Raw genomic sequence first — 17,949 nt, forward strand, 5'->3', positions numbered from 1 at the left:
GCCACCCTCCCCGGGGCCCTCAGGGGCCCCGGATGGAGCTCCTGAACACAGACAAGCAAGGGGAGGCTCCCCGGGCACATCGGAACCCCTTTCCGGGCCCTTGGCAGTACGGCAGGCTGGGAGACAGGGCCCAGGGCCTGAGCACCCGACCCGGGGCCCGCCCGGGCCCCTGGACCCAGCCGGGGCTCCCAAGCCCGGAGGCGCATGGGACGCCTCCCCGGTCCCTCCGGACCCCGTCCCGGGCACCCTGCCACGCAGCAGGACCAAGGACAGAGCCCGGGGTGGGGAGGCCGCCCTCCCCGGGCCCTCAGGGGCCCTAGCCACTGCTCCTGAACCCAGCCAAGCAAGGGGAGGCTCCCCGGGCACATCGGAACCCCTTCCCGGGCCCTTGGCCGTGCAGCAGGCTGGGAGACAGGGCCCAGGGCCTGAGCACCCGACCCGGGGCCCGCCCGGGCCCCTGGACCCAGCCGGGGCTCCCAAGCCCGGAGGCGCATGGGACGCCTCCCCGGTCCCTCCGGACCCCGTCCCGGGCACCCTGCCACGCAGCAGGACCAAGGACAGAGCCCGGGGTGGGGAGGCCGCCCTCCCCGGGCCCTCAGGGGCCCTAGCCACTGCTCCTGAACCCAGCCAAGCAAGGGGAGGCTCCCCGGGCACATCGGAACCCCTTCCCGGGCCCTTGGCCGTGCGGCAGGCTGGGAGACAGGGCCCAGGGCCGGAGCACCCGACCCGGGGCCCGCCCGGGCCCCTGGACCCAGCCGGGGCTCCCTAGCCCGGAGGCGCATGGGACGCCTCCCCGGTCCCTCCGGACCCCGTCCCGGGCACCCTGCCACGCAGCAGGACCAAGGACAGAGCCCGGGGTGGGGAGGCCGCCCTCCCCGGGCCCTCAGGGGCCCTAGCCACTGCTCCTGAACCCAGCCAAGCAAGGGGAGGCTCCCCGGGCACATCGGAACCCCTTCCCGGGCCCTTGGCAGTGCGGCAGGCTGGGAGACAGGGCCCAGGGCCGGAGCACCCGACCCGGGGCCCGGCCGGGCCCCTGGACGCAGCCGGGGCTCCCAAGCCCGGAGGTGCATGGGACGCCTCCCCGGTCCCTCCGGACCCCGTCCCGGGCACCCTGCCACGCAGCAGGACCAAGGACAGAGCCCGGGGTGGGGAGGCCGCCCTCCCCGGGCCCTCAGGGGCCCTAGCCACTGCTCCTGAACCCAGCCAAGCAAGGGGAGGCTCCCCGGGAACAACGGAACCCATTCCTAGGCCCTTGGCAGTGCGGTAGGCTGGAAGACAGGGACCAGGGCCGGAGCACCCCACCCGGGGCCCGCCCGGGCCCCTGGACCCAGCCGGGGACTCCCAAGCCCGGAGGCGCATGGGACGCCTCCCCGGACCCATGGAGCCCGTCCTGGGCATTGAGCCATGCCGTTGGCCTGGAGATGGGTGCCCCGGACGCCCGGGGGAGGTCTGTCTGGGACACATGGAGCCCGTCCTGGGCATTGAACCATGCCGTTGGCCTGGAGAAGGGAGCCCCGGACGCCCGGGGGAGGACTGCCCGGTACCCGTGGAGCCCTTCCCGGGTACTTTGCAACGCCGTTGGCCTCCTGGAGATGGGTGCCCCGAACGCCCGGGGGGTGGGCTGCCCGGGACCCGTGGAGCCCGTCCTGGGCACTCTGACCTGCTGTTGGCCCGGGGGAGGGACCCCAGACGACCGGGACCCGTGGAGCCCGTCCTTGGCACTCTGACAAGCCGTTGGCCCGGGGAAGGGAGCCCCAGACGACCGGGACCTGTGGAGCCCGTCCTGGGCACTCCTGTATGCCGTTGGCCCGGGGAAGGGAGCCCCGGACATCCGGGACCCGTGGAGCCCGTCCTGGGCACTCCTGTATGCCGTTGGCCCGGGGAAGGGAGCCCCGGACGTCCGGGACCCGTGGAGCCCGTCCTGGGCACTCTGAAATGCTTTGGCCCGGGGAAGGGAGCCCCGGACACCCGGGGGGGAGGACTGCCCAGGACCCGTGGAACTCGTCCTGGGCACTCTGACATGCCGCTGGCCCGGGGAAGGGTGCCCCGGACGCCCGGGGCCCGTGGAGCCCGTCCTGGGCACTCTGACAAGCCGTTGGCCCAGGGAAGGGAGACCTGGACGCCCGGAACCCGTGGAGCCCGTCCTGAGCACTCTGAAATGCTTTGGCCCGGGGAAGGGAGCCCCGGACGCCCGGGGGAGGACTGCCCGGGACCCGTGGAACTGGTCCTGGGCACTCTGACATGCCGCTGGCCCGGGGAAGGGTGCCCCGGATGACCGGGGCCCGTGGAGCCCGTCCTGGGCACTCTGACATGCCGCTGGCCCGGGGAAGGGAGCCCCAGACGCCTGGGGCCCGTGGAGCCCGTCCCGGGCACTCTGCCATGCCGTCAGCCTGGATGGAGCCCCGGACGCCCGGGGGGGGGCGAAGGCCCGGGACGCATGGAGCCTGTCCCGGGCACTCTGCCATGCCGTCGGCCTGGATGGAGCACCGGACGCCCGGGGGACGACTGCCCAAGAGCCATGGAGCCCGTCCTGGGCAATTTGACATGCAGTTGGCCTGGAGGAAGGAAGCTCCGGGTGGCCTAGGGAGGTGTTGCCCAGGCATATCCCATCTGGTCCCCATGGCAGAGAACCACCAACCCTGGTGGGGTGTCCGGGCATACCCTGCCACATAGTAATCCGGAGGCAAATTACCCCCCTTTCTTGCAATCTGTGCACGCGAGGTGACAGAGGGGACCCAAGGCGTGAAAGAACCCGACCTCATGGAGCCCTCGCTGGGATCCGGGAGGCGAATGGCACCTCATTAAGACTTCCAGGGAAGTTCGGCCATCTGGTCCCCCCCATAGGAAAGCGTTGCGGGCGACCAGATGCCCGAGGGGATCCGGGCGACCAGATGGCCGAGGGAATCCGGGCGACCAGATGGCTGGGCATGGAGGTGAAGCCGCCTGGACTCTTCCCCACCCCGTCCCCGTCCCGGGACGAATGCCCGGGACGCATGGAGCCCGTCCTGGCCACTTGACGTCCCGTCCTGGGCATTGAACCATGCCGTCGGCCTGGAGAAGGGAGCCCCCGGACGCCCGGGGGAGGACTGCCCGGTACCCGTGGAGCCCTTCCCGGGTACTTTGCAACGCCGTTGGCCTCCTGGAGATGGGTGCCCCAGATGCCCAGGGGTGGGCTGCCCGGGACCCATGGAGCCCGTCCTGGGCACTTTTACATGCCGTCGACCTGGAGGTGGGTGCCCTGGACGCCCGGGGGAGGCCTGCCCGGGACCCGTGGAGCCCCTCCCGGGTACTTTGCCAATGCCGTTTGCCTCATGGAGATGGGTGCCCCGGACGCCCGGGGGAGGACTGCCCGGTACCCGTGGAGTCCTTTCCGGGTACTTTGCAACGCCGTTGGCCTCCTGGAGATATGTGCCCCGAACGCCCGGGGGGAGGGCTGTCCGGGGCCCATGGAGCCCGTCCTGGGCACTGTGACATGCCGTCGGCCTGGAGGTGGGAGCCCCGGACGCCCGGGGGAATGCTGCCCGGGACCCGTGGAGCCCTTCCCGGGTACTTTGCCATCCCGTTGGCCTCCTGGAGATGGGTGCCCCGGACGCCCGGGGGAGGTCTGTCCGGGGCCCATGGAGCCCGTCCTGGGCAGTGTGACATGCCGTCGGCCTAAAGGTGGGAGCCCCGGACGCCCGGGGGAAGGCTGCCCGGGACCCGTGGAGCCCGTCCCGGGTACTTTGCCGTCCCGTTGGCCTCCTGGAGATGGGTGCCCCGGACGCCCGGGGGAGGTCTGTCCGGGGCCCATGGAGCCCGTCCTGGGCAGTGTGACATGCCGTCGGCCTAAAGGTGGGAGCCCCGGACGCCCGGGGGAAGGCTGCCCGGGACCCGTGGAGCCCTTCCCGGGTACTTTGCCATCCCGTTGGCCTCATGGAGATGGGTGCCCCGGACGCCCAGGGGAGGTCTGTCCGGGACACGTGGAGCCCGTCCTGGGCATTGAGCCATGCTGTTGGCCCGGAGAATGGAGCCCCCAGACGCCCGGGGGAGGTGTTGCCCAGGCATATCTCATCTGGTCCCCCGGGCAGAGAACCACCAGCCCTGGAGAGGTGTCCGGGCGTACCCTGCCCCTAGTAATCCGGAGGGAAATTACCCCCCTTTCTTGCAATCCGTGCACGCGAGGTGACAGAGGGGACCCAAGGCGTAAAAGAACCCGACCTCATGGAGCCCTAGCTGGGATCCAGGAGCCGAATGGCACCTCATCGGGACTTCCAGGGAAGCCCGGCCATCTGGTCGCCCCATTGGAAAGCATCGCGGGTGACCAGAGGGCCGGGATCGAAAGGACTCCCAGCTCCCCATCCATCCCAAGCCTTCGCGGTAGGGTTCCTGACTGCCTGCCCACGCAAGGCAGGGCTCTTGGACCCCGGCTGGGCCTCAGGCGCAGGTTGGACCACCGGAGCTCTAGGGCCCGGACGACCTGGGGGAGGAATGCCCAGGACCCGTGGAGCCCGTCCTGGGTACTTTGACATGCCGTCGGCCTGGAGGTGGGTGCCCCGGACGCCCCGGGGGAAGCTGCCCGGGACCCATGGAGCCCGTCCTGGGTACTTTGACATTCCGTCGGCCTGGAGGTGGGAGCCCCGGACGCCCGGGGGGAGGTCTGCCCGGGACCCATGGAGCCCGTCCTGGGTACTTTGCCAATGCCGTTGGCCTCATGGAGATGGGTGCCCCGGACGCCCGGGGGACGAATGCCCGGGACGCATGGAGCCCGTCCTGGGCACTTTTCCATGCCTTCGGCCTGGAGCCCCCAGACACCCAGGGGAGGACCACCGTGAAAACCATGGAGCCCGACCCGGGCACTCTGCCATACCGTCAGCCTAGATGGAGCCCCGGACGCCCAGGGGACGAATGACCGGGACGCATGGAGCCCGTCCTGGGCACTTTTCAATGCCGTCAGCCTGGATGGAGCCCCGGACGCCCGGGGGACGACTGCCCAGGAGCCATGGAGCCCGTCCTGGGCAATTTGACATGCCGTTGGCCTGGAGGAAGGAAGCCCCGGGTGGCCTAGGGAGGTGTTGCCCAGGCATAGCCCATCTGGTCCCCATGGCAGAGAACCACCAGCCTCGGAGGGGTGTCCGGGCGTACCCTTCTCCCTAGTAATCCGGAGGAAAATTACCCCCTTTTCTTGTAATCTGTGCACGCGAGGTGACAGAGGGGACCCAAGGCGCGAATGTACCCAACCTCCTGGAGCCCTCGCTGGGATCCGGGCGGCGAATGGCACCTCATCGGGACTTCCAGGGAAGTTCGGCCATCTGGTCGCCCCATAGGAAAGCGTTGCGGGCGACCAGATGCCCGAGGGGATCCGGGCGACCAGATGGCCGAGGGAATCTGGTCGATCAGATGGCTGGACACGGAAGTGAAGCCGCCTGGACTCTCCCGACCCTGTCCCCGTCCCCGTGCCCATGCCCGGGACGCATGGAGCCCGTCCTGGGCACTTTTCCATGCCTTCGGCCTGGAGCCCCCAGACACCCAGGGGAGGACCACCGTGAAAGCCATGGAGCCCGACCCGGGCACTCTGCCATGCCGTCGGCCTGGATGGAGCCCCGGACGCCCGGGGGACAAATGCCCGGGACGCATGGAGCCCGTCCTGGGCACTTTTCCATGCCTTCGGCCTGGAGCGCCCCGACACCCTGGGGAGGACCACCGTGAAAACCATGGAGCCCGACCCGGGCACTCTGCCATACCGTCAGCCTGGATGTAGCCCCGGACGCCCGGGGGACGAATGCCCGGGACGCATGGAGCCCGTCCCGGGCACTCTGCCATGCCGTCCCGACAAATTCGTACGGACTCCTAACCTTACGACACGGATCGGAATCGAGCCCTCTCTGACCCAGCAGTTTCAGGCGCCCGGGGGACGAATGCCCGGGACGCATGGAGCCCGACCCGGGCACACTGCCTTGCCGCCGGCCTGGATGGAGCCCCGGACGCCCGGGGGACGAATGCCCGGGACGCATGAAGCCCGTCCAGGGCACTCTGCCATGCCGTCGGCCTGGATGGAGCCCCGGACGCCCGGGGGACGACTGCCCAAGAGCCATGGAGCCCATCCCGGGCACTCTGCCATGCCGTCCCGACAAATTCGTACGGACTCCTAACCTTCCGACACGGATCGGAATCGAGCCCTTTCTGACCCAGCAGATTTCAGGTTGATTTGCTATATACTTTACGTACGATTTTATGGGGGCCGATTCCGATCCGGTACGTAAAAGCAAATACGACCGACATGTCGGACAACCACATACACCCAGGGGATAGGACTGCCCGGGTCACATGGACCCCGTCCTGGGCACTCTGATCTGCCGCCGGCGCCGGGGATCGAACCGTGATCACCAGATGGGGATATCCCAAAAATCTGGCATGGATACGGCCCGCCAGGACAGGTTTGGGCACCCCTGGACTACAGCATCTTTCCTTAGACTCAATATATATCTTGATATGTATGTGCCTGCATGGAGCTTGTCTTATATAAGCCATCATCATGTGAAACTTTGGCGTTGTCATGTCTGCTGCGCACACTTTGTTCATATGTGTACAATTTAAGTGTGTGCACCTGATCACTGTCTTGGACAGAGCTATGCCTGTGAACTCCCCATGTGAAGCATTGGTGGTTCAGTAGTAGAATTCTCGCCTGCCACGCGGGAGGCCCGGGTTCGATTCCCGGCCAATGCAAGGCTATGTTCCTTTGACTTTGTTTTCGAAAGGAAATATATGAACTCAGTGGGGAATAAAATGGTAAGCAGTGACCCCGACGTGATTTGACCACGCAACCTTCTGATCTGGAGTCAGACGCGCTACCGTTGCGCCACAAGGTCCTTACACTTACAGCCTTCAAACCAGATCAACAAATGCTGATGGCCTTTTGACTTATTTTCCCCTCCTCATATGCCTACAGTTGTATTACAGGGCTAGGCCTTTTGTTTTCTATCCTAATTATGAAATTGACTGCAGGTGCAGAGAGAACGCAGAGGATTGAAATGTTCAGATAAAGGGTCTTAAGCAGGAGAGAGCAGAGGTACGTATCTGTGTTTCATTAAAGTGTTTCATGCAGGCAAAAAGGATACTTCCCTGGGTGGGCTTGAACCACCAACCTTTCTGTTAACAACCGAACGCGCTAACCATTTGCACCACTGAGGTTAATAACTGTAGCACAGTTCCTGAGACTCAATATATATCTTGATAATTGTGTGCCTGCCTGGAGCTTGTGTTATATAATGCGTCTTTATGCCATACAGCATTTCTCATTTGCTTAGTGTCTTGTTATTGTTGGACGTAATGATGAATAGACTACTGTCTAATGGTCTTAGAGCCAGTATTACTACCGGTCCCAGTGTATGAGACACATACATGACTTTTCTGTTGCCTGCTTAGCATAGCTCCCTGCTCCTCTGTAGGTGTGCTACCAGCCAGTAAGGCGTGTGCCTTGCCCATCAGATGTGTTATCTTAGACTTGACTTCTCTGTGAGCAAAGTCTCCCTCCCATAGCAGGTGCTTTCTCTGAACTCTTGACTTGTAAGACTGCTGGGAAAGGCCCTCCCTAGCCCCTCACTCAGATAGATACATTTACCTTCAGAGCTCAGCTTTGGAGAAAGAGATTGGGGAGAGAGCAAATAGGGGAAGGCCCATGGTGCACACTTTATTTTACATAAAAGCTGGGGCTTGTGGGAGGACAGGGACAAGAGGGTTCTCAGGGAAAGAAATCCCAGGAGTATTGATGGCTAGGCCCTGAAACACAACAATCCCGGATTGGCAAGGCACAATATGCCTGTGCAACAGGCCTGACCCTAGGCTTCCGGAGTTCTTGGTCACAAAAGGCTCCAGTGATCTAAGCCCGACCAGGGCTGCAGGCCGCATTGGGAGCGCGTTAGGGACGCGTAAAGGGACGCAGGGCGCAGAACTCCGCCCGTTTCACCCCAGCATTTAGTGGAGGACACAGAATCTGGGAAAGCCAGTGGGAAGGATTTTCCAGGAGGAGAGTTCAGTGAGATAATCTGAAACACAATAGTGCTGGTGATCTGGCGGGTGCATTCTGTGAACCACTTTTGTCGGGAGCAGCCTGCCATCATGCCCTGATAAACACAACTCTAGTCCCAAGCCAGTGACCTCAGCAAATGCAAAGACATTCATAGTTATAGTCTCCTGCATCTGATTCTTGCCATCTTCATGTGAAACGTTGGCGTTATCATGTCTGCTGCGCACACTTTGTTCATATGTGTACAATTTAAGTGTGTGCACCTGATCACTGTCTTGTGCAGAGCTCTGCCTGTGAACAACCCATGTGAAGCATTGGTGGTTCAGTGGTAGAATTCTCGCCTGCCACGCGGGAGGCCCGGGTTCGATTCCCGGCCAATGCAAGACTGCTTTCTTTTGACTTTGTTTTCGAAAGGAAATATATGACCTCAGTGGGGAATAAAATGGTAAGCAGTGACCCCGACGTGATTTGAACACGCAACCTTCTGATCTGGAGTCAGACGCACTACCGTTGCGCCACGAGGTCCTTACACTTACAGCTTTCGGAGCCAGATCAACAAATGCTGTGGGCCTTTTGACTTATTTTCCCCTCCTCATATGCCTACAGTTGTATTACAGAGCTTGACCTTTTGTTTTCTATCCTAATTATGAAATTGACTGCAGGTGCCGAGAGAACGCAGAGGATTGAAATGTTCAGATAAAGGGTCTTAAGCAGGAGAGAGCAGAGGTACGTATCTGTGTTTCATTAAAGTGTTTCATGCAGGCAAAAAGGATACTTCCCTGGGTGGGCTTGAACCACCAACCTTTCTGTTAACAACCGAACGCGCTAACCATTTGCACCACAGAGGTTAATAACTGTAGCACAGTTCCTGAGACTCAATATATATCTTGATAATTGTGTGCCTGCCTGGAGCTTTTTGTTATATAATGCGTCTTTATGCCATACAGCATTTCTCATTTGCTTAGTGTCTTGTTATTGTTGGACGTAATGATGAATAGACTACTGTCTAATGGTCTTAGAGCCAGTATTACTACCGGTCCCAGTGTATGAGACACATACATGACTTTTCTGTTGCCTGCTTAGCATAGCTCCCTGCTCCTCTGTAGGTGTGCTACCAGCCAGTAAGGCGTGTGCCTTGCCCATCAGATGTGTTATGTTAGACTTGACTTCTCTGTGAGCAAAGTCTCCCTCCCATAGCAGGTGCTTTCTCTGAACTCTTGACTTGTAAGACTGCTGGGAAAGGCCCTCCCTAGCCCCTCACTCAGATAGATACATTTACCTTCAGAGCTCAGCTTTGGAGAAAGAGATTGGGGAGAGAGCAAATAGGGGAAGGCCCATGGTGCACACTTTATTTTACATAAAAGCTGGGGCTTGTGGGAGGACAGGGACAAGAGGGTTCGCAGGGAAAGAAATCCCAGGAGTATTGATGGCTAGGCCCTGAAACACAACAATCCCGGATTGGCAAGGCACAATATGCCTGTGCAACAGGCCTGACCCTAGGCTTCCGGAGTTCTTGGTCACAAAAGGCTCCAGTGATCTAAGCCCGACCAGGGCTGTAGGCCGCGTTGGGAGCGCATTAGGGACGCAGGGCGCAGAACTCTGCCCGTTTCACCCCAGCATTTAGGGGAGGACACAGAATCTGGGAAAGCCAGTGGGAAGGATTTTCCAGGAGGAGAGTTCAGTGAGATAATCTGAAACACAATAGTGCTGGTGATCTGGCGGGTGCATTCTGTGAACCACTTTTGTCGGGAGCAGCCTGCCATCATGCCCTGATAAACACAACTCTAGTCCCAAGCAAGTGACCTCAGCAAATGCAAAGACATTCATAGTTATAGTCTCCTGCATCTGATTCTTGCCATCTTCATGTGAAACGTTGGCGTTATCATGTCTGCTGCGCACACTTTGTTCATATGTGTAAAATTTAAGTGGGTGCACCTGATCACTGTCTTGGGCAGAGCTCTGCCTGTGAATAACCCATGTGAAGCATTGGTGGTTCAGTGATAGAATTCTCGCCTGCCACGCGGGAGGCCCGGGTTCGATTCCCGGCCAATGCAAGACTGCTTTCTTTTGACTTTGTTTTCGAAAGGAAATATATGACCTCAGTGGGGAATAAAATGGTAAGCAGTGACCCCGACTTGATTTGAACACGCAACCTTCTGATCTGGAGTCAGACGCGCTACCTTTGCGCCACGAGGTCCTTACACTTACAGCTTTCGGAGCCAGATCAACAAATGCTGTGGGCCTTTTGACTTATTTTCCCCTCCTCATATGCCTACAGTTGTATTACAGAGCTTGACCTTTTGTTTTCTATCCTAATTATGAAATTGACTGCAGGTGCCGAGAGAACGCAGAGAATTGAAATATTCAGGGAAAGGGTGTCCAGCAGGAGAGAGCAAAGGTATGTATCTGTTTTCCATTCAAGTGTTTCATGCAGGCAAAATAATACGTCCCTGGGTGGGCTTGAACCACCAACCTTTCGATTAACAGCCGAACGCACTAACCGATTGCGCCACAGAGACGAGTGACTACAGCATCTTTCCTTAGACTCAATATATATCTTGATATGTATGTGCCTGCCTGGAGCTTGTCTTATATAAGCCATCATCATGTGAAACTTTGGCGTTGTCATGTCTGCTGCGCACACTTTGTTCATATGTGTACAATTTAAGTGTGTGCACCTGATCACTGTCTTGGACAGAGCTATGCCTGTGAACTCCCCATGTGAAGCATTGGTGGTTCAGTGGTAGAATTCTCGCCTGCCACGCGGGAGGCCCGGGTTCGATTCCCGGCCAATGCAAGGCTGCGTTCCTTTGACTTTGTTTTCGAAAGGAAATATATGAACTCAGTGGGGAATAAAATGGTAAGCAGTGACCCCGACGTGATTTGACCACGCAACCTTCTGATCTGGAGTCAGACGCGCTACCGTTGCGCCACAAGGTCCTTACACTTACAGCCTTCAAGCCAGATCAACAAATGCTGATGGCCTTTTGACTTATTTTCCCCTCCTCATATGCCTACAGTTGTATTACAGGGCTAGGCCTTTTGTTTTCTATCCTAATTATGAAATTGACTGCAGGTGCAGAGAGAACGCAGAGGATTGAAATGTTCAGATAAAGGGTCTTAAGCAGGAGAGAGCAGAGGTACGTATCTGTGTTTCATTAAAGTGTTTCATGCAGGCAAAAAGGATACTTCCCTGGGTGGGCTTGAACCACCAACCTTTCTGTTAACAACCGAACACGCTAACCATTTGCACCACAGAGGTTAATAACTGTAGCACAGTTCCTGAGACTCAATATATATCTTGATAATTGTGTGCCTGCCTGGAGCTTGTGTTACATAATGCGTCTTTATGCCATACAGCATTTCTCATTTGCTTAGTGTCTTGTTTTTGTTGGACGTAATGATGAATAGACTACTGTCTAATGGTCTTAGAGCCAGTATTACTACCGGTTCCAGTGTATGAGACACATACATGACTTTTCTGTTGCCTGCTTAGCATAGCTCCCTGCTCCTCTGTAGGTGTGCTACCAGCCAGTAAGGCGTGTGCCTTGCCCATCAGATGTGTTATCTTAGACTTGACTTCTCTGTGAGCAAAGTCTCCCTCCCATAGCAGGTGCTTTCTCTGAACTCTTGACTTGTAAGACTGCTGGGAAAGGCCCTCCCTAGCCCCTCACTCAGATAGATACATTTACCTTCAGAGCTCAGCTTTGGAGAAAGAGATTGGGGAGAGAGCAAATAGGGGAAGGCCCATGGTGCACACTTTATTTTACATAAAAGCTGGGGCTTGTGGGAGGACAGGGACAAGAGGGTTCTCAGGGAAAGAAATCCCAGGAGTATTGATGGCTAGGCCCTGAAACACAACAATCCCGGATTGGCAAGGCACAATATGCCTGTGCAACAGGCCTGACCCTAGGCTTCCGGAGTTCTTGGTCACAAAAGGCTCCAGTGATCTAAGCCCGACCAGGGCTGTGCCCGACCAGGGCTGTAGGCCGCGTTGGGAGCGCGTTAGCGACGCAGGGCGCAGAACTCTGCCCGTTTCACCCCAGCATTTAGGGGAGGACACAGAATCTGGGAAAGCCAGTGGGAAGGATTTTCCAGGAGGAGAGTTCAGTGAGATAATCTGAAACACAATAGTGCTGGTGATCTGGCGGGTGCATTCTGTGAACCACTTTTGTCGGGAGCAGCCTGCCATCATGCCCTGATAAACACAACTCTAGTCCCAAGCCAGTGACCTCAGCAAATGCAAAGACATTCATAGTTATAGTCTCCTGCATCTGATTCTTGCCATCTTCATGTGAAACGTTGGCGTTATCATGTCTGCTGCGCACACTTTGTTCATATGTGTACAATTTAAGTGTGTGCACCTGATCACTGTCTTGGGCAGAGCTCTGCCTGTGAACAAACCATGTGAAGCATTGGTGGTTCAGTGGTAGAATTCTCGCCTACCACGCGGGAGGCCCGGGTTCGATTCCCAGCCAATGCAAGGTTGCGTTCCTTTGACTTTGTTTTCGAAAGGAAATATATGAACTCAGTGGGGAATAAAATGGTAAGCAGTGACCCCGACGTGATTTGACCACGCAACCTTCTGATCTGGAGTCAGACGCGCTACCGTTGTGCCACAAGGTCCTTACACTTACAGCCTTCAAGCCAGATCAACAAATGCTGATGGCCTTTTGACTTATTTTCCCCTCCTCATATGCCTACAGTTGTATTACAGAGATTGACCTTTTGTTTTCTATCCTAATTATGAAATTGACTGCAGGTGCCGAGAGAACGCAGAGAATTGAAATATTCAGGGAAAGGGTGTCCAGCAGGAGAGAGCAAAGGTATGTATCTGTTTTCCATTCAAGTGTTTCATGCAGGCAAAATAATACGTCCCTGGGTGGGCTTGAACCACCAACCTTTCGGTTAACAGCCGAACGCGCTAACCGATTGCACCACAGAGACGAGTGACTACAGCATCTTTCCTTAGACTCAATATATATCTTGATATGTATGTGCCTGCCTGGAGCTTGTCTTATATAAGCCATCATCATGTGAAACTTTGGCGTTGTCATGTCTGCTGCGCACACTTTGTTCATATGTGTACAATTTAAGTGTGTGCACCTGATCACTGTCTTGGACAGAGCTATGCCTGTTAACTCCCCATGTGAAGCATTGGTGGTTCAGTGGTAGAATTCTCGCCTGCCACGTGGGAGGCCTGGGTTCGATTCCCGGCCAATGCAAGGCTGCGTTCCTTTGACTTTGTTTTCGAAAGGAAATATATGAACTCAGTGGGGAATAAAATGGTAAGCAGTGACCCCGACGTGATTTGACCACGCAACCTTCTGATCTGGAGTCAGACGCGCTACCGTTGCGCCACAAGGTCCTTACACTTACAGCCTTCAAGCCAGATCAACAAATGCTGATGGCCTTTTGACTTATTTTCCCCTCCTCATATGCCTACAGTTGTATTACAGGGCTAGGCCTTTTGTTTTCTATCCTAATTATGAAATTGACTGCAGGTGCAGAGAGAACGCAGAGGATTGAAATGTTCAGATAAAGGGTCTTAAGCAGGAGAGAGCAGAGGTACGTATCTGTGTTTCATTAAAGTGTTTCATGCAGGCTGAAAAGGATACTTCCCTGGGTGGGCTTGAACCACCAACCTTTCTGTTAACAACCGAACGCGCTAACCATTTGCACCACAGAGGTTAATAACTGTAGCACAGTTCCTGAGACTCAATATATATCTTGATAATTGTGTGCCTGCCTGGAGCTTGTGTTATATAATGCGTCTTTATGCCATACAGCATTTCTCATTTGCTTAGTGTCTTGTTATTGTTGGACGTAATGATGAATAGACTACTGTCTAATGGTCTTAGAGCCAGTATTACTACCGGTCCCAGTGTATGAGACACATACATGACTTTTCTGTTGCCTGCTTAGCATAGCTCCCTGCTCCTCTGTAGGTGTGCTACCAGCCAGTAAGGCGTGTGCCTTGCCCATCAGATGTGTTATCTTAGACTTGACTTCTCTGTGAGCAAAGTCTCCCTCCCATAGCAGGTGCTTTCTCTGAACTCTTGACTTGTAAGACTGCTGGGAAAGGCCCTCCCTAGCCCCTCACTCAGATAGATACATTTACCTTCAGAGCTCAGCTTTGGAGAAAGAGATTGGGGAGAGAGCAAATAGGGGAAGGCCCATGGTGCACACTTTATTTTACATAAAAGCTGGGGCTTGTGGGAGGACAGGGACAAGAGGGTTCTCAGGGAAAGAAATCCCAGGAGTATTGATGGCTAGGCCCTGAAACACAACAATCCCGGATTGGCAAGGCACAATATGCCTGTGCAACAGGCCTGACCCTAGGCTTCCGGAGTTCTTGGTCACAAAAGGCTCCAGTGATCTAAGCCCGACCAGGGCTGTGCCCGACCAGGGCTGTAGGCCGCGTTGGGGACGCGTAAAGGGACGCAGGGCGCAGAACTCTGCCCGTTTCACCCCAGAATTTAGGGAAGGACACAGAATCTGGGAAAGCCAGTGGGAAGGATTTTCCAGGAGGAGAGTTCAGTGAGATAATCTGAAACACAATAGTGCTGGTGATCTGGCGGGTGCATTCTGTGAACCACTTTTGTCGGGAGCAGCCTGCCATCATGCCCTGATAAACACAACTCTAGTCCCAAGCCAGTGACCTCAGCAAATGCAAAGACATTCATAGTTATAGTCTCCTGCATCTGATTCTTGCCATCTTCATGTGAAACGTTGGCGTTATCATGTCTGCTGCGCACACTTTGTTCATATGTGTACAATTTAAGTGTGTGCACCTGATCACTGTCTTGGGCAGAGCTCTGCCTGTCAACAACCCATGTGAAGCATTGGTGGTTCAGTGGTAGAATTCTCGCCTGCCACGCGGGAGGCCCGGGTTCGATTCCCGGCCAATGCAAGACTGCTTTCTTTTGACTTTGTTTTCGAAAGGAAATATATGACCTCAGTGGGGAATAAAATGGTAAGCCGTGACCCCGACGTGATTTGAACACGCAACCTTCTGATCTGGAGTCAGACGCGCTACCGTTGCGCCACGAGGTCCTTACACTTACAGCTTTCGGAGCCAGATCAACAAATGCTGTGGGCCTTTTGACTTATTTTCCCCTCCTCATATGCCTACAGTTGTATTACAGAGCTTGACCTTTTGTTTTCTATCCTAATTATGAAATTGACTGCAGGTGCCAAGAGAACGCAGAGAATTGAAATATTCAGGGAAAGGGTGTCCAGCAGGAGAGAGCAAAGGTATGTATCTGTTTTCCATTCAAGTGTTTCATGCAGGCAAAATAATACGTCCCTGGGTGGGCTTGAACCACCAACCTTTCGGTTAACAGCCGAATGCGCTAACCGATTGCGCAACAGAGACGAGTGACTACAGCATCTTTCCTTAGACTCAATATATATCTTGATATGTATGTGCCTGCATGGAGCTTGTCTTATATAAGCCATCATCATGTGAAACTTTGGCGTTGTCATGTCTGCTGCGCACACTTTGTTCATATGTGTACAATTTAAGTGTGTGCACCTGATCACTGTCTTGGACAGAGCTATGCCTGTGAACTCCCCATGTGAAGCATTGGTGGTTCAGTGGTAGAATTCTCGCCTGCCACGCGGGAGCCCCGGGTTCGATTCCCGGCCAATGCAAGGCTACGTTCCTTTGACTTTGTTTTCGAAAGGAAATATATGAACTCAGTGGGGAATAAAATGGTAAGCAGTGACCCCGACGTGATTTGACCACGCAACCTTCTGATCTGGAGTCAGACGCGCTACCGTTGCGCCACAAGGTCCTTACACTTACAGCCTTCAAACCAGATCAACAAATGCTGATGGCCTTTTGACTTATTTTCCCCTCCTCATATGCCTACAGTTGTATTACAGGGCTAGGCCTTTTGTTTTCTATCCTAATTATGAAATTGACTGCAGGTGCAGAGAGAACGCAGAGGATTGAAATGTTCAGATAAAGGGTCTTAAGCAGGAGAGAGCAGAGGTACGTATCTGTGTTTCATTAAAGTGTTTCATGCAGGCAAAAAGGATACTTCCCTGGGTGGGCTTGAACCACCAACCTTTCTGTTAACAACCGAACGCGCTAACCATTTGCACCACAGAGGTTAATAACTGTAGCACAGTTCCTGAGACTCAATATATATCTTGATAATTGTGTGCCTGCCTGGAGCTTGTGTTATATAATGCGTCTTTATGCCATACAGCATTTCTCATTTGCTTAGTGTCTTGTTATTGTTGGACGTAATGATGAATAGACTACTGTCTAATGGTCTTAGAGCCAGTATTACTACCGGTCCCAGTGTATGAGACACATACATGACTTTTCTGTTGCCTGCTTAGCATAGCTCCCTGCTCCTCTGTAGGTGTGCTACCAGCCAGTAAGGCGTGTGCCTTGCCCATCAGATGTGTTATCTTAGACTTGACTTCTCTGTGAGCAAAGTCTCCCTCCCATAGCAGGTGCTTTCTCTGAACTCTTGACTTGTAAGACTGCTGGGAAAGGCCCTCCCTAGCCCCTCACTCAGATAGATACATTTACCTTCAGAGCTCAGCTTTGGAGAAAGAGATTGGGGAGAGAGCAAATAGGGGAAGGCCCATGGTGCACACTTTATTTTACATAAAAGCTGGGGCTTGTGGGAGGACAGGGACAAGAGGGTTCTCAGGGAAAGAAATCCCAGGAGTATTGATGGCTAGGCCCTGAAACACAACAATCCCGGATTGGCAAGGCACAATATGCCTGTGCAACAGGCCTGACCCTAGGCTTCCGGAGTTCTTGGTCACAAAAGGCTCCAGTGATCTAAGCCCGACCAGGGCTGTAGGCCGCATTGGGAGCGCGTTAGGGACGCGTAAAGGGACGCAGGGCGCAGAACTCCGCCCGTTTCACCCCAGCATTTAGGGGAGGACACAGAATCTGGGAAAGCCAGTGGGAAGGATTTTCCAGGAGGAGAGTTCAGTGAGATAATCTGAAACACAATAGTGCTGGTGATCTGGCGGGTGCATTCTGTGAACCACTTTTGTCGGGAGCAGCCTGCCATCATGCCCTGATAAACACAACTCTAGTCCCAAGCCAGTGACCTCAGCAAATGCAAAGACATTCATAGTTATAGTCTCCTGCATCTGATTCTTGCCATCTTCATGTGAAACGTTGGCGTTATCATGTCTGCTGCGCACACTTTGTTCATATGTGTACAATTTAAGTGTGTGCACCTGATCACTGTCTTGTGCAGAGCTCTGCCTGTGAACAACCCATGTGAAGCATTGGTGGTTCAGTGGTAGAATTCTCGCCTGCCACGCGGGAGGCCCGGGTTCGATTCCCGGCCAATGCAAGACTGCTTTCTTTTGACTTTGTTTTCGAAAGGAAATATATGACCTCAGTGGGGAATAAAATGGTAAGCAGTGACCCCGACGTGATTTGAACACGCAACCTTCTGATCTGGAGTCAGACGCACTACCGTTGCGCCACGAGGTCCTTACACTTACAGCTTTCGGAGCCAGATCAACAAATGCTGTGGGCCTTTTGACTTATTTTCCCCTCCTCATATGCCTACAGTTGTATTACAGAGCTTGACCTTTTGTTTTCTATCCTAATTATGAAATTGACTGCAGGTGCCGAGAGAACGCAGAGGATTGAAATGTTCAGATAAAGGGTCTTAAGCAGGAGAGAGCAGAGGTACGTATCTGTGTTTCATTAACCCCTTCAGCGCTAATGACAAGGGTAACTCGTCATGGACTTTCCATTGATTTCAATGGAAAGTCAATGGAGCTCATCGAACACCCTTAGCAGCCAAGTGGTTAAAGTGTTTCATGCAGGCAAAAAGGATACTTCCCTGGGTGGGCTTGAACCACCAACCTTTCTGTTAACAACCGAACGCGCTAACCATTTGCACCACAGAGGTTAATAACTGTAGCACAGTTCCTGAGACTCAATATATATC

At 55.4% G+C, this 17,949-nt stretch overlaps 14 non-coding genes across 14 annotated transcripts; 6 read left to right on the forward strand and 8 right to left on the reverse strand.

Moving 5' to 3' along the window:
* Positions 1–6,773: 6,773 nt before the first annotated feature.
* TRNAW-CCA (transfer RNA tryptophan (anticodon CCA)) lies at positions 6,774–6,845 on the reverse strand. Its single transcript has one exon. It is a non-coding gene; the product is annotated as a tRNA-Trp (tRNA).
* Positions 6,846–8,313: 1,468 nt separating this feature from the next.
* On the forward strand, positions 8,314–8,384 carry TRNAG-GCC (transfer RNA glycine (anticodon GCC)). The gene has a single exon. It is a non-coding gene; the product is annotated as a tRNA-Gly (tRNA).
* Positions 8,385–8,455: 71 nt separating this feature from the next.
* Positions 8,456–8,527, reverse strand: TRNAW-CCA (transfer RNA tryptophan (anticodon CCA)). The gene has a single exon. It is a non-coding gene; the product is annotated as a tRNA-Trp (tRNA).
* Positions 8,528–10,447: 1,920 nt separating this feature from the next.
* On the reverse strand, positions 10,448–10,521 carry TRNAN-GUU (transfer RNA asparagine (anticodon GUU)). The gene has a single exon. It is a non-coding gene; the product is annotated as a tRNA-Asn (tRNA).
* Positions 10,522–10,728: 207 nt separating this feature from the next.
* On the forward strand, positions 10,729–10,799 carry TRNAG-GCC (transfer RNA glycine (anticodon GCC)). The gene has a single exon. It is a non-coding gene; the product is annotated as a tRNA-Gly (tRNA).
* Positions 10,800–10,870: 71 nt separating this feature from the next.
* Positions 10,871–10,942, reverse strand: TRNAW-CCA (transfer RNA tryptophan (anticodon CCA)). Its single transcript has one exon. It is a non-coding gene; the product is annotated as a tRNA-Trp (tRNA).
* Positions 10,943–12,414: 1,472 nt separating this feature from the next.
* Positions 12,415–12,485, forward strand: TRNAG-ACC (transfer RNA glycine (anticodon ACC)). Its single transcript has one exon. It is a non-coding gene; the product is annotated as a tRNA-Gly (tRNA).
* Positions 12,486–12,875: 390 nt separating this feature from the next.
* Positions 12,876–12,949, reverse strand: TRNAN-GUU (transfer RNA asparagine (anticodon GUU)). Its single transcript has one exon. It is a non-coding gene; the product is annotated as a tRNA-Asn (tRNA).
* Positions 12,950–14,844: 1,895 nt separating this feature from the next.
* On the forward strand, positions 14,845–14,915 carry TRNAG-GCC (transfer RNA glycine (anticodon GCC)). Its single transcript has one exon. It is a non-coding gene; the product is annotated as a tRNA-Gly (tRNA).
* A 71-nt stretch (positions 14,916–14,986) lies between these two features.
* TRNAW-CCA (transfer RNA tryptophan (anticodon CCA)) lies at positions 14,987–15,058 on the reverse strand. The gene has a single exon. It is a non-coding gene; the product is annotated as a tRNA-Trp (tRNA).
* Positions 15,059–15,306: 248 nt separating this feature from the next.
* Positions 15,307–15,380, reverse strand: TRNAN-GUU (transfer RNA asparagine (anticodon GUU)). Its single transcript has one exon. It is a non-coding gene; the product is annotated as a tRNA-Asn (tRNA).
* Positions 15,381–15,587: 207 nt separating this feature from the next.
* Positions 15,588–15,658, forward strand: TRNAG-GCC (transfer RNA glycine (anticodon GCC)). The gene has a single exon. It is a non-coding gene; the product is annotated as a tRNA-Gly (tRNA).
* A 1,611-nt stretch (positions 15,659–17,269) lies between these two features.
* On the forward strand, positions 17,270–17,340 carry TRNAG-GCC (transfer RNA glycine (anticodon GCC)). Its single transcript has one exon. It is a non-coding gene; the product is annotated as a tRNA-Gly (tRNA).
* Positions 17,341–17,411: 71 nt separating this feature from the next.
* TRNAW-CCA (transfer RNA tryptophan (anticodon CCA)) lies at positions 17,412–17,483 on the reverse strand. The gene has a single exon. It is a non-coding gene; the product is annotated as a tRNA-Trp (tRNA).
* Between the last annotated feature and the right edge of the window lie 466 nt (positions 17,484–17,949).

The sequence above is a fragment of the Lissotriton helveticus genome, chromosome 1_2 (assembly GCF_964261635.1).
Source record: "Lissotriton helveticus chromosome 1_2, aLisHel1.1, whole genome shotgun sequence".
Classification (NCBI taxonomy): Eukaryota; Metazoa; Chordata; class Amphibia; order Caudata; family Salamandridae; genus Lissotriton; species Lissotriton helveticus.